Raw genomic sequence first — 14167 nt, 5'->3', positions numbered from 1 at the left:
TTAATGTTCTTCTGTTTTTTGTTCTGCAGCTTCTTGTTCTTCTGCTTCTTGGTCTTCTGTCTCTTGTTCTCTTGTATCTTGGTGGTTGTCTTCTTGTTCTTTGTCCTCTTGGTCATCTTCTTCAGGGTCATCTTCTTGGTCTTCTTTGGGGTGGTCTTCAGGGTCGTCGTCTTAAGGGTCGTCGTCTTCGGGGTCGTCGTCTTCTTCGGGGTGGTCTTCAGGGTTGTCATCTTCAGGGTCGTCATCTTCGGGGTCCTCGTCTTCTTTGGGGTAATCTTCAGGGTTGGCGTCTTCAGGGTCGTTGTCTTCGGGTCATCGTCTTCTTCGGGGTGGTCTTCAGGGTCGTCGCCTTCAGGGTCGTCATCTTCGGGGTCCTCGTCTTCTTCGGGGTGGTCTTCAGGGTAATCGTCTTCAGGGTTGTCGTCTTCGGGGTCCTCGTCTGCTTCGGGGTGGTCTTCAGGGTCGTCGTCTTCAGGGTCGTCGTCTTCGGGGTCCTCGTCTTCTTCGGGGTGGTCTTCAGGGTCGTCATCTTCAGGGTCTTCGTCTTCGGGGTCCTCGTCTTCTTCGGGGTGGTGTTCAGGGTCCTCGTCTTCAGGGTCCTCGTCTTCTGGGTCCTCTTCTTCTTCAGGGTGGTCTTCAGGGTCGTTGTCTTCAGGGTCATCGTCAGGGAGATCCAGAGTGATTACCAAAAACCATTTCAAAAAGCTTGAACTTGGAAATGTAGCAGAAGGTACAAGAAGGCTGAGGAACTGCCGAGAACCAGCTGACGGTACTGGAACCCGGATGGGTAGCAGAAGGTACAAGAGCCAATGGAACTACCGAGGACCAGCTGATGGTACTGGAACCCAGTTACTAAGCAGGAGGTACCTGTGCCAGAAAGCACTACCAAGGACCAGCAGACGTTGGTGGAACTCGGATACCGAGAAGGAGGCACCTAAGCCAAAGGCACTGCCTGGAACAAGCTGATGTTACTGGAACCCAGGGGGACATATTCAAGATTGACCTACAAAGAACCAGCTAATGGTACTGGAACTCAGATAGGCAGCAGAAGGTGCACATGAAAAAAAAAAGTTGCAAGGCCGTGAGCCGGCCGGAGTTATCGAAACCCTCAGTCCTACAGGGGGTACTTGTCCTATTGGCACTATGGAACCAGCCTTCATTGCCAGATCCCAAGATCCCACAGCCCACATAGGAGTCACCTAAACTGCAGGCACCATAGAGTCGGCTAACCCGACCGCAACACGACAGGACAACGTATTGGAGTCAAAGTGACATTGACACTACCCGGAAACAGCTGGCATGCTGGAACCAGGCTGGGCAGGAGGGAGTACCCGTCCCAAAGACACTGCTGGGAAACAGCTGGCGGTGCTGGAACCCAGGGTAAATACTAAAAACAGAGTGGAGCCAGAGGCCTAATTGGAGCAAGTTTAAAATCAGTAGTAGTGTGTATGTGGACAGAGCAGGAGAAATTGCCGGACACACAGCAGGGGATCAGCTGACGTTACTGAACCCCAATAACACTGGAGCAAGTGTTGACTGTGCAGACGGCACTTCTAAGCAGCAACTGGCGGTGTTGGAGCCCAGGGATTACAGTTCAGGTGGTAGAAACATGAACACAACAGGAGACCTGGAAACTGTTGACAACCAATTATTTAATCTGGAAGAGGACTGGCAAAGTCATGCAAGATCCAGGCCTTGTTCATTTTCAGAAAAGTAAGCCGGTCAACGTTACCATAGGATAGTCGCATGCGACGGTCTGTTAGTACAACACCTGCGGCACTAAAGACGCGTTCCAATAATACGCTAGCAGCAGGGCAAGCCAGCACCTCCAATGCATACTGGCTAAGCTCTGGCGATGTATCCAGCTTAGAGACCCAAAACTTGAAGGGGGAAGAGCCGTCTGGGAGTACACTGAGAGGGCAAGACATGTAGTCTGTCACCATCTGACGGAAACGTTGCCTCCTGCTGACTGGAGCCGTCTGTGATGGTGTAGACATTTGTGGCAGGGACACAAAACTTTGCCACATTTGGGCAATACTGGTCTTGCCTTGTGCTGAGGCGCTGCTTCTGCTCCCTCTTTGTGCAGAGCTTCCTCCACTGCCTCGATGCACTGAGCTGCTTTGTAAAGCACTAGCAGCACTGCTCTCGGGTGGAATGGAGAACATGATGGAATGCACCAGTGTGTCTTGGTACTACCGCATTTTACGCTCCCGGTTCAACGGTGTTATGAGGCTTTGTAAGTTGTCCCGGTAGCGAGGATCTAGGAGGGTAGACACCCAATAATCAGCCGTGTTGAGAATGTGGGCGATGCGCCGGTATTTTCTCAGGCACTGCAGCATGAAATCAACACGTACAGCGCCACTTTCAAGATCTGTACCCGGCTCCACAACATTTACCCAATGGGCAGTGAGGGAAAGGTATCGTCCCTGTCCATGCTTACTGGTCCACGCATTGGTGGTCAGGTGGACCTTGCTACTGACGGCGTTTTGTAGCGTATGTTTAATTTTTCCCTCCACATACTGTTGCAGGGCAGGGACGGCTTGCCTGCTGAAATAAAAGCGGCTGGGCACGTTGTATTGTGGAACTGCCAATGCCATCAAGTTACGGAAGGTGTCAGTCTCCACCAGCCTGAATGATAGCATTTTAAGGGACAGTAGTTTTGCAATGCCAGCATTCAGAGCCTGTGCTCGGGGGTGGTTTGCCGAGTATTGGCACCTTTTCTCCCATGCCTGTGCTAACGATGGCTGTAGACTGGCCTGGGAGTGTGAGGATGACAGGGAACTTGGTGCTATGGGTGGAATGACACTGTGTCTCTGTACAACAGTGCCAGAGGTTCTTCCATGGCGATCCTGTGAGGAAGCCGAACCAGCTGTGTGTGAGCTGGAGGAAAAGGATACAGCACGAGATGAAGAGGTGGTAGGTGGCGCTGTAGGTTGGCCTAGGTTTTCAGTGTGTCTTTTTAACTCCACCACGTGCTTGGTCCGCACATGTTTCCACATATTTGTGGTATTGAGGTTGCTGACACTTTTCCCTCTTTTCACTTTCTGATTACACAACTTGCATTTGACAAAGCAAATGCCATCTGCAACTGTGTCAAAAAAGGACCAGGCACTGCAAGTCTTGGGAGCGCCCGTTTTGGGTTTTGGAAGATGCATGCTCCTAATGGGTGCCGAAGTGGAGGCTATAGGCAACCAAGTCTGCCCTCTCCCTCTCCCTCCTTTTTGGGCCGTTCGGGGAATCTCTACCTCAGAGCTGCTCCCACCACCTTCCTGTACCTCACACCATGATGGGTCAAACAACTACTTCTCCTGGGTAGTCTCAAGAGCACAGTATGCTCCAGAAAGTGGCACCTGAGTCTCATCATCAGATGCGTACTGAGGTGTGCTGACCATAGGCACTGGCCCACCCGCCTCTTCAGATTCAGAGAGACAAAGCGGTTGCGCATCACTGCATACTACCTCTTCTTCAAATTCTAGAATTCTGCTTGTCTGGCGCCCTCTTTCCAAGCCAAGAGATTCAGAGAACAGAAGTAGAGATGGCTCCTGTCCAGGGCTCTATGACTGCCTGGGCAATTTGGCAGGTGGTGAAGAGACAGATGGGTGCTCTTCAGTGCTCAGGACCTGAGAGGATCTGGAAGTAATTGAAGTCGATGCGTTAGCTGCCATCCATCCGACAACGGCTTCAATTTGTTCCTCCCGCAGCAGTGTGGTACGGCGAGCTCCTACAAAGCTGCTCATAAAGGACTGTTCCCTGGTAAAACTGGGGGATGCTGAGTCACTGGTGCCTGCAGCAGGCACAGAATCCTGACGTCCTCTCCCTGCAGAAACTCAATGCCCACGCCCACGACCACATGCCTTACTCCCTGCCTTCTTCATCTTAGTAGACTGATAAAGATAGGCAGAAAAGTACTAAGGGCTTAGTGTGCTTATTCCTGAACAGCTGCTAACAGGTATAAGAAACACTAATTTTATAAAGTGTGGACTAGACTTTAATATGAGCTAATGTGGCCTACACAACTGTAAAGTGGAGTGTTTGGTGAACTTTATTTATGTTTTTTTTTTTCCCAAAAAGACATTGGATGTGCCCAAAGATGAAAAACCGATAGTATCACAAACTTTTTGTAGCTATTACAATGCAGGAAGGTAACCTACAATGCAATAGATGAGGCTACAAAAAATAAGCTAATACTAATCTTGCTGGGGCTGCAGGGCACAATGCTGCAGAAAGGCTCCTCTAACTACTCCTATATAGTTTGTTTGCAAGCAATCTAGCTGGATACGGATGGAACCACACTAATAGGAGAAATCAGGAAAAACGAGCAATCAAAAAAGGACAATGTATGAGGCAGTGACGCACGCTGAGCGGACTACAACCGGACGTGGCTGCAGAACGCGCTACAGTGTGTGCTGCACTCACACACAGAGACCTCGCAGACAGCCATGAACAGTGCAGAGAACCGTGCACTAGCGCTGCAAGGCAAAAGAAAGCTTCTCTATCTACTCCTAAATAGTGTGTTTGGAAGCAATCTAGCTGGATACGGATGGAACCACACTAATAGGAGAAATCAGATAAAATGAGCAGCACTAATGCAAAAAAGGACAATGTATGAGGCAGTGACGCACGCTGAGCGGACTACAACCGGACGTGGCTGCAGAACACACTACAGCATGAGCTGCACTCACACACAGAGACATCGCAGACAGCCGTGAACAGTGCAGAGAACTGTGCACTAGTGCTGCAAGGCAAAAGAAAGCTTATAAAGTAGCCTGGGTAAAGCACAATAAAGCAAATCGCTAGCTCAAACTGTCCCTCAGAACAGCAGCGTCCTGTCCCTAACTGAATTCACAGCAGAGTAAACCCAAAATGGCGGCGGTGGCTTTTATAGTGCATCATAACATAATTTCAGCAGCCAATCACAGCCATGCCATTAGTTAACATGCCTAACATGCCTAACAGGATGTGCCCACACTTCTTAGGATCCTCATTGGCTGAATAAAATGAAACTGGCTCATTGCATTATGGGAACTTCGGATTCCGGTATTCGATATTCTAAAAGTATCGGAACTCAGTATCGGAATTCTGATACAGCGAATATCGGTCGATACCCGATATTTCATTATCGGAATGCTCAACACTAGTCTTCACTTGTTATGGCAGTTTCTCAAGAAACAGCATCAACGTCCACGTCCACGTCCCACCGCAGCGTTCAATTGTCCATATCCCAGACCTTTGAACGAAAGCGCAGATTCGCAGCCAACGCCCCACAGGCCACAGTCCTAAATTCGCACATTTCACGACTGCATGTTTTGGAAATGCTGCCTTTTAGGCTGGTGGAGAGAGAATCCTTCCGCAATCTTATGGCGGTGGCCATCCCTCGGTACTCGGTCCCCAGCCGACACTATTTTGCCCGGTGTGCCATCCCCGCACTACACAAGCACGTGTCCCAAAACATCTGCCGTGCCCACAACAATGCAGTTACTGGGAGAGTCCACCTGACAACGGACACGTGGACAAGTGCTTGTGGCCAGGGACAGTACATCTCCCTGACGGCACACTGTGTAAACATAGTGGAAGCCGGAACCCAGTAGGACCTTGGGACGGAACACATCCTCCCCACACCGAGGATTGCGGGCCCTATGTCAGTCAGAGTTGCCCCCACAGTGTACAGCTCCTGCGCATCATCCTCCTCCTCCTCCTCATGTTCAGCCTCCATCTCAGATATCACCACATCAGTTACAAGCTGGAAGCACTGCAGTACTGCCTCAGCCTAGTGTCAACAGGCTGTGCTGAAACTCATAAGCTTAGGTGATAAACCTCACACTGCTTGTGAGTTGTGGACAGCTGTGAAAGATCAGGCAGATCTGTGGCTGAGACCGCTGAACCTACATCCAGGCATGGTCGTGTGTGACAATGGCCGTAACCTGGTGGCGGCTCTGAGGCGAGGCGAGATCACACACGTACTATGCCTGGCTCATGTGCTTAACCTCGTGGTTCAGCGGTTTCTTAAATCGTACCCCGAGTTGCCAGATCTGCTCGTCAAAGTACGCCGCCTGTCAGCTCATTTTCGGAAGTCGGCTACAGCTTCCGCCACCCTTGCTGTGTTGCAGCAGCATTTGCAGCTTCCGGCACACCGACTGGTGTGTGATGTCCCCACACATTGGAACTCTACCCTCCCCATGTTGCAAAGGATTTGTGAGCAGAAGAGAGCAGTTGTGGAGTACCAGCTGCAACAAGGCTGTTGATATTCAGGTCAGACTCCACACATAAGACCTCAGGAGTGGACCTGGATGTCTGACATATGTATCATGCTGACAAACTTTGAGGAGTCCATCAAGATGGTGAGTGGCGATGACGCCATCATTAGCGTCAGCATCCCACTTGTCTGTCTTTTGCTACGCTTTCTGGAGAATTAAAGAGGAGGCATTGCAGCCAGAGTATGATGAGATGGATCAAGAAGCCGTAGCGGAGCGATTACACACAGCCCAGCCTCATCTCATCCCAACGTGCATTGGGGGACAATGAGGGAGAGGAGGAGGAGGAGGAGGAAGAACAGGAGCTGGTATGAGCTGTAGACGGTACTACCTGTACAACTGTCATACCGTCGGTTCAGCGTGGGTGACCTGAGGACAGGTGTGTGATGTCCCCACACATTGGAACTCTACCCTCCCCATGTTGCAAAGGATTTGTGAGCAGAAGAGAGCAGTTGTGGAGTACCAGCTGCAACAAGGCTGTTGATATTCAGGTCAGACTCCACACATAAGACCTCAGGAGTGGACCTGGATGTCTGACATATGTATCATGCTGACAAACTTTGAGGAGTCCATCAAGATGGTGAGTGGCGATGACGCCATCATTAGCGTCAGCATCCCACTTGTCTGTCTTTTGCTACGCTTTCTGGAGAATTAAAGAGGAGGCATTGCAGCCAGAGTATGATGAGATGGATCAAGAAGCCGTAGCGGAGCGATTACACACAGCCCAGCCTCATCTCATCCCAACGTGCATTGGGGGACAATGAGGGAGAGGAGGAGGAGGAGGAAGAACAGGGGCTGGTATGAGCTGTAGACGGTACTACCTGTACAACTGTCATACCGTCGGTTCAGCGTGGGTGACCTGAGGACAGGGGGAGGAGGAGAAGGAGGAGGAGAGCATGGTCAGTCGTGATCTTGGTGAGGACACAGAAGTCTTGCCCATTACCCCTCTGGCACGCATGGCTGACTTTATGTTACGCTGCCTTAACCGTGACCCTCACGTTGTCAAAATGTTGAGTGACAGTCATTACTGGTTGGTGACACTTTTAGACCCCCGCTACAGGGAGAGGTGGAGAGGTCTACAAAAATGGGGCAGTACCAGAAGGCCCTTGCTGCAGAACTGTTAAAAAAATTCCCATCTGAACACGCTAGCGGCAGAGTTCACAGTTCGTTACACATCCAAGGCATTCAGGCGAGAGAGACGCAACTCGAATCCAGCAGAGGCAGGGGAACACTGTCAACATTCTGGGACAGTTTTCTGAGACCCGCCCAGCTTACAGGCCCTGAGGCGCGGGATACTCTCATAAGGAGTGGAAAGTTTCAAAAGATGGTGAAGGAGTACCTTGCCGACCTTACCAGCCTCCTCCGTGATTCCTTTGTGCCTTTTAATTATTGGGTATCCAAGCTGGACACTTGGAATGAACTTGCTCTGTACGCCTTGGAGGTCCTGGCCTGCCCTGCCACTAGCGTGTTATCGGAGCGTGTTTTTAGTGCCGCTGGGGGAATTATAACTGATAAGAGCACTCGCCTGTCAACTGACAATGCTGACAAGCTGACCCTTATCAAAATGAACAAGGGCTGGATTGGGCCAGACTTCTCATCACCACCAAATGACAGCAGAGTAACAAAGTCAAATCCACTGTGTTATTTCAGGAGGTGTATTCCCATGTACCGCTTCACACCCACACATTGGTATATGCTTCCTCATTTCGGCTGTTTTTTTTCTCTTCTCCTTATCCTCAGCCTCCACCACCACTATAACACCAGAGTGACCGTGGTCCGTGTTGCCAGCATTGCAAGTTCCTCTGCCCTAATTTTTGCCAGCTTTTGCTTGGAAGGCATAGGCAAAGACTATGGGAGACCCACTCTTCAATAATGGGAATAATGTTTTTAATATGCTGTACTGCATGGCTCTTGTAAGGGGCATTGCAAGTTCCTCCGTCCTAATTTTTGGCAGCTTTTGCTTGGAAGGCATAGGCAAAGACTATGGGAGACCCACTCCCCAATAATGGGAATAATTTGTTTAATATGCTGTACTGCATGGCTCTTGTAAGGGGCATTAAAATTGTCTTGCTGAGCTACTGTGACCTCCACGTCTCTTCCAAGGGTCATTGATATTGTCTTTTTATTCCACTGGGACCTCCAAGTCTCTTCCAAGGGGCATTGATATTGTCTTTTTATTCCACTGTGACCTCCACCACTCTTCCAAGGGGCATTGATATTGTCTTTTTATTCCACTGCGACCTCCACCACTCTTCCAAGTGGCATTGATATTGTCTTTTTATTCCACTGGGACTTCCACGTCTCTTCCAAGGGGCATTAAAACCGTCTTGTTAAACCACTCTGAACTCCACGTCTCTTCCAAAGGGCATTAAAATCGTCTTGTTAAGCTACTGTGACCTCACGTCTCTTCCAAGGGTCATTGATATTCTCTTTTTATTCCACTGTAACCTCCACCACTCTTCCAAGGGGCATTGATATTGTCTTTTTATTCCACTGGGAACTCCACCACTCTTTCAAGGGGCATTGATATTGTCTTTTTATTACACTGAGACCTCCACCACTCTTCCAAGTGGCATTGATATTGTCTTTTTATTCCACTGCGACCTCCACGTCTCTTCCAAGGGGCATTAAAACCGTCTTGTTAAGCTACTGAGACCTCCACGTCTCTTCCAAGGGGCATTAAAACCGTCTTGTTAAACCACTCTGAACTCCACGTCTCTTCCAAGGGGCATTAAAATCGTCTTGTTATGCTACTGTGACCTCCACGTCTCTTCCAAGGGTCATTGATATTCTCTTTTTATTCCACTGTAACCTCCACCACTCTTCCAAGGGGCATTGATATTGTCTTTTTATTCCACTGGGACCTCCACCACTCTTTCAAGGGGCATTGATATTGTCTTTTTATTACACTGAGACCTCCACCACTCTTCCAAGTGGCATTGATATTGTCTTTTTATTCCACTGCGACCTCCACGTCTCTTCCAAGGGGCATTAAAACCGTCTTGTTAAGCTACTGAGACCTCCACGTCTCTTCCAAGGGGCATTAAAACCATCTTGTTAAACCACTCTGAACTCCACGTCTCTTCCAAGGGGCATTAAAATCGTCTTGTTATGCTACTGTGACCTCCACGTCTCTTCCAAGGGTCATTGATATTCTCTTTTTATTCCACTGTAACCTCCACCACTCTTCCAAGGAGCATTGATATTGTCTATTTATTCCACTGGGACCTCCACGTCTCTTCAAAGGGGCATTAAAACCGTCTTATTAACCCACTCTGAACTCCACGTTTCTTCCAAGGGGCATTAAAATCATTTTGTTAAGCTACTGTGACCTCCACGTCTCCTCCAAGGGTCATTGATATTGTCTTTTTATTTCACTGCGACTTCCACCACTCTTCCAAGGGGCATTGATAAAGTCTTTTATTCCACTGCGACCTCCACCACTCTTCCAAGGGGCATTGATATTGTATTTTTATTCCACGGCGACCTCCACCACTCTTCCAAGGGGCATTGATATTGTTTTTTTATTCCACTGGGACCTCCACGTCTGTTCCAAGGGGCATTTAAACCGTCTTGTTAAACCACTCTGAACTCCACGTCTCTTCCAAGGGGCATTAAAACCGTCTTGTTAAGCTACTGTGACCTCCACGTCTCTTCCAAGGGGCATTAAAACCGTCTTGTTAAACCACTCTGAACTCCACAGCTCTTCCAAGGGGCATTGAAATGTTGTTTTTGATTACCTCTAACCTTCACGACTCTTCCAACGGGCATTGCATTTCCTCGTAATTTTAGTCAGCTTTGGCTTTTCAATGCGAACACTAAGGGAGACCCACTCCCCAATATTGGGTAGAAGGTTTTTAGTATGCTGTAATCCACGTCTGTTTCAAGGGGCATTACAGTTCCTCATAATTTTTGGAAAGCCTTACATTCACTGTTTAGGCCAACAGTGTACAGGAGACCCAGTTGCTATAAATGGAAAAAATGATTTAGTTAAGGCCCTCTGACCTCCATGTCACTTCCAAAGGGCATTTGAGTGCCTCAAAATTTTTGGTAGGCAGGGGGGAAGCGTCATTCTAACTGCCCATCGGTGTACCCTTGAGGTGATTGGGGGTTGCCGATGGGCTGTTATGACATCTGGAAATATAAGTCCCAAAAAGTCTATGACCTAATTAATAATTGGTTCTCCATGATACACTATTTGACCTATACAAAACTGAAGTAACACCACCAAGTAAAATATAAATATTCTATTGAATCCAAAATTAAAAAAGATTTTTATACAATAAAACAATTAAAAATGGAAGACGTCAGACAGAGGTAGAACCCACACGGAATGCAAAATAAATGATCAACAGTATAGTATATGTCTTGCTACTATTGTGTACTGAGTATATGTGACGCTCGCAGCCCTGCCCTGGGAAGATGGGGGTACTCGGAGCCGGGTCAGATGTTGAGGGGATGCAGCCGTGGCCTGGACCCGTCCCGTGCCCAGGGCCGTCACATTAAAAAGAATGTAAGGGCTTTCAGGGTTGAGTGGTATTTATCGACTACGCCACCTGTGGCACCTGGTGAAGGCCACCAGGGCAGCTGCAGTCCGCTGAGGCATGATGTTATGGCAGCGTGAGATGTTATAACTCCCCACAGGCGGAGCTGGGCCTCAGGGCAGAGGTACGGATGGAGGGAGTAGTAGTGAGGAAGTTCTGGTGCTGTGCGGTGCGGTGTAATAATAAGAGTCCGGAGGCCTTAGGGATAGTCTTCCACATCTTTACTCACGGTTTTAGTAAGCAGCGGCAAGGCTTCTCCCTGCTCCTCACGGCGCTCTGCGGCCACCAGAGACGAGGGCTCAGCGCACCCAGGATATTCAGGCACTTCGATCAGGACCCTCTGAGTGTTCCTAAACTGTCCCTTTTGACCTCTCCTGTCCGTGTACGTGGAAAAGCTGGGTCTCCCTCTGGACTATGCACAGATATAGGGTAAGGCGGCAATTCCGTTCCGCCCGTCACCCGACGGGATCCACTGTAGCCTACCGGGCTTCTCTGACAGAGACGTGAAGTGGCAAAGTCAGATGTTGGGGGCCGGGACCCCTCTTGCAGCAGGAGTCCCTCTGGCTAGGCCAGAATGGAGAGTACAGGTGGCGCACGCCGCTCCGTCCGTGCTCCCTGGGATCCTTTTGCTTGTGGAGCTGTGTCACTATATCTCCCGACCTTCTTGAGCAAGGGAACTTGACCAGGGTAGAGACACTGTTAACTCATACCCGCTCCTCGTGTCAAGGTCAGAGCACGAGGACTGTGCATCTTCAGCACACTGCAGGCTCCTGCACAAGGCCGCTGCCAGCTGTAAAGACCACAATCAAAGAACCTTGTGCTCAAGATGGCTGGCTATTATATATTAAATTATGTGTGTAAACTAAAACTGTGTTCTACCCTTCACCCACTACATGGTTCCCCTAACTATTGGTTCCCCCACTTGTAATCCTGCTGAGGCAGCACTATGGTGCATACTTGCCTCCCATAGGTCAGGAGTGTGTAGTGTTGAATGTAGATTCAGGGTCCTGACCAGTGCACCTTCCTTACCTGGGTGAGGAGACACTACACCTGCTGACAGGCTGCAGTATCCCCCATTGTGGTGACCGAACCCTCAGGGGCGCCACACTGGTTTACTATCAAGGACTCGATAAGTCCAGATCCATGTATTTTTAAAAGGTACAAATGTATAAGCACCACAATAAGCCTAAATTTAGCAACAGGCGTCAAAATCCCTTTTGGTATAAACAATGCAGTGGATGGGCACAGATGCATGTACCAAAAGTAAAGAGAAAAAAGTCCTACAAGGTCAGATAGTACAATATGAAGTATAGCAAGATGTAATCACAACACGCCCTAGGGGTGTTCTCTAGGCCCATACAGGTTGTATAATGTCTTTGCACATGTTCTTACATCTGCCTCAAACTGTTTTCATGTCTGCCTTCAATATCCCCTGGGTATGCTATGTTGTGATTACATCTTGCTATGCTTGTTTTTTGGCAGCAGGGACAGGGAAAATGGTCCCAGTCAAGGGGAAGATGGATGGTGCAAAATACAGGGATATTCTTGAGCAAAACCTGTTTCAGTCTGTCAGTGATTTGAGACTGAGGTTCACCTTCCAACAAGAAAATGACCCAAAGCATACTGCTAAAGCAACACTCGAGTGGTTTAATGGGAAATGTGAAAATGTTTTGTAGTTGCCTAGTCAAAGCTTTGACCTTAATCCAATTGAGAATTTGTGGTCAGACTTAAAGATTGCTGTTCACCAGAGGAAATCATCAAAACAGTTTTGCCTTGAGATCAGTAAACGCTGTAAAGAGAAAAAGAAATCAGCTCACCACACATATAAGAAGTAGTGTTGAGCGAGCATGCTCGACTCTGCTCGGTACTTGCCCGAGCATCTCACTACTCGGGATGTTCGGCGAGTACCAAGCATTTTCGGGTTACTCGGGTGGGAGCTCGGGTCTCCGCCCTGCATGTTTGGCGCTCTTTACAGAGCCAATGAACATGCAGGGATTGCCAGCCAGTCACTGTAATGCCGCAGCCATGTTGGTTGTGGGCATTACAGTGATTGGCTGGCCGCACAGCGTCACCTCGAGTATTTAAAACCGGGCGCCGCCATCTTGGACACAGTCGCTCCGGATCAGACAGTGTAGGGAGAGTGCTGCTGAGCTAGGGAGAGATTTATACTGCAGAATAGGTAGTGTAGGATCTCTAAAGCCTGCAAAATCAAACAAACAGTCCTTCTGAGGACTAATATCCATCCCAGATAACAGGCAGGCAGGCAGGCTGTATAGGAGATGCAGTTGTTATACCAACAAACACTGCATTACAGTCCTGTGTGCTGCTGCTGCTGCTCAAATTGCTAGACTTAGCCCCAGGTCTCAGGGGCCAGGAAAAATCCTTTTTTTTTCATGTAAATCCTCTTTTTTTTTTTTCTTCAGTCAGACTGTACAAATACCTGTCTTATTAACCTTTTGGTATCCCCCCCCCCAAAAAAAAAAATTGAGTGTGTCTGTGAGTGTTCAGACACAAATATATATGTTTAAAAGAGTCTGGTTTCGGCCAGATAACCAGAAATGTGGTTTTGCAGTTCCACGGTTCAAATCTCTGTATTATCCACTTCTTTGCCTTTTTTCCATAAAAAAAAACAGTTTGAGTGTCTCGCTGACTGTTCAGACACAAATATATCTATTTTAAAAAGTATGGTATACGCCAGGAAATTAGAACTGTGGTTTTCCTCTTCCACGGTTCAAATCTGGGTGTTATCCACCTTTTTGCCTTTTTTCCATAAAAAAAAACAGTTTGAGTGTCTCGCTGACTGTTCAGACACAAATATATCTATTTTAAAAAGTATGGTATACGCCAGAAAATTAGAACTGTGGTTTTGCAGTTCCACGGTTCAAATCTGGGTGTAATCCACCTTTTTGCCTTTTTTCCATAAAAAAAAAACAGTTTGAGTTTCTCGCTGACTGTTCAGACACAAATATATCTGTTTAAAAGATTCTAGGGTAGGCCAGAGAACTAGAACTGTGGTTTTCCTCTCACATGGTTCAAATCTGGGTATAATCCACCTTTTTGCCTTTTTTTACATTAAAAGAAAACAGTTTGAGTTTCTCGCTGACTGTTCAGACACAAATATATCTGTTTAAAAGATTCTGGTGTAGGCCAGAGAACTAGAACTGTGGTTTTCCTCTTCCACGGTTCAAATCTGGGTGTAATCCACTTTTTTGCCTTTTTTCCATAAAAAAAAACAGTTTGAGTGTCTCGCTGACTGTTCAGACACAAATATATCTGTTTAAAAGATTCTGGTGTAGGCCAGAGAACTAGAACTGTGGTTTTCCTCTTCCATGGTTCAAATCTGGGTGTAATCCATCTTTTTGCCATTTTTAA

Source organism: Phyllobates terribilis, unplaced genomic scaffold, assembly GCF_046119375.1.
Source record: "Phyllobates terribilis strain yellow unplaced genomic scaffold, ASM4611937v1 Scaffold_3__8_contigs__length_932513732, whole genome shotgun sequence".
In the NCBI taxonomy this organism is placed as follows: Eukaryota; Metazoa; Chordata; class Amphibia; order Anura; family Dendrobatidae; genus Phyllobates; species Phyllobates terribilis.
This window is presented reverse-complemented; position numbering follows the sequence as displayed.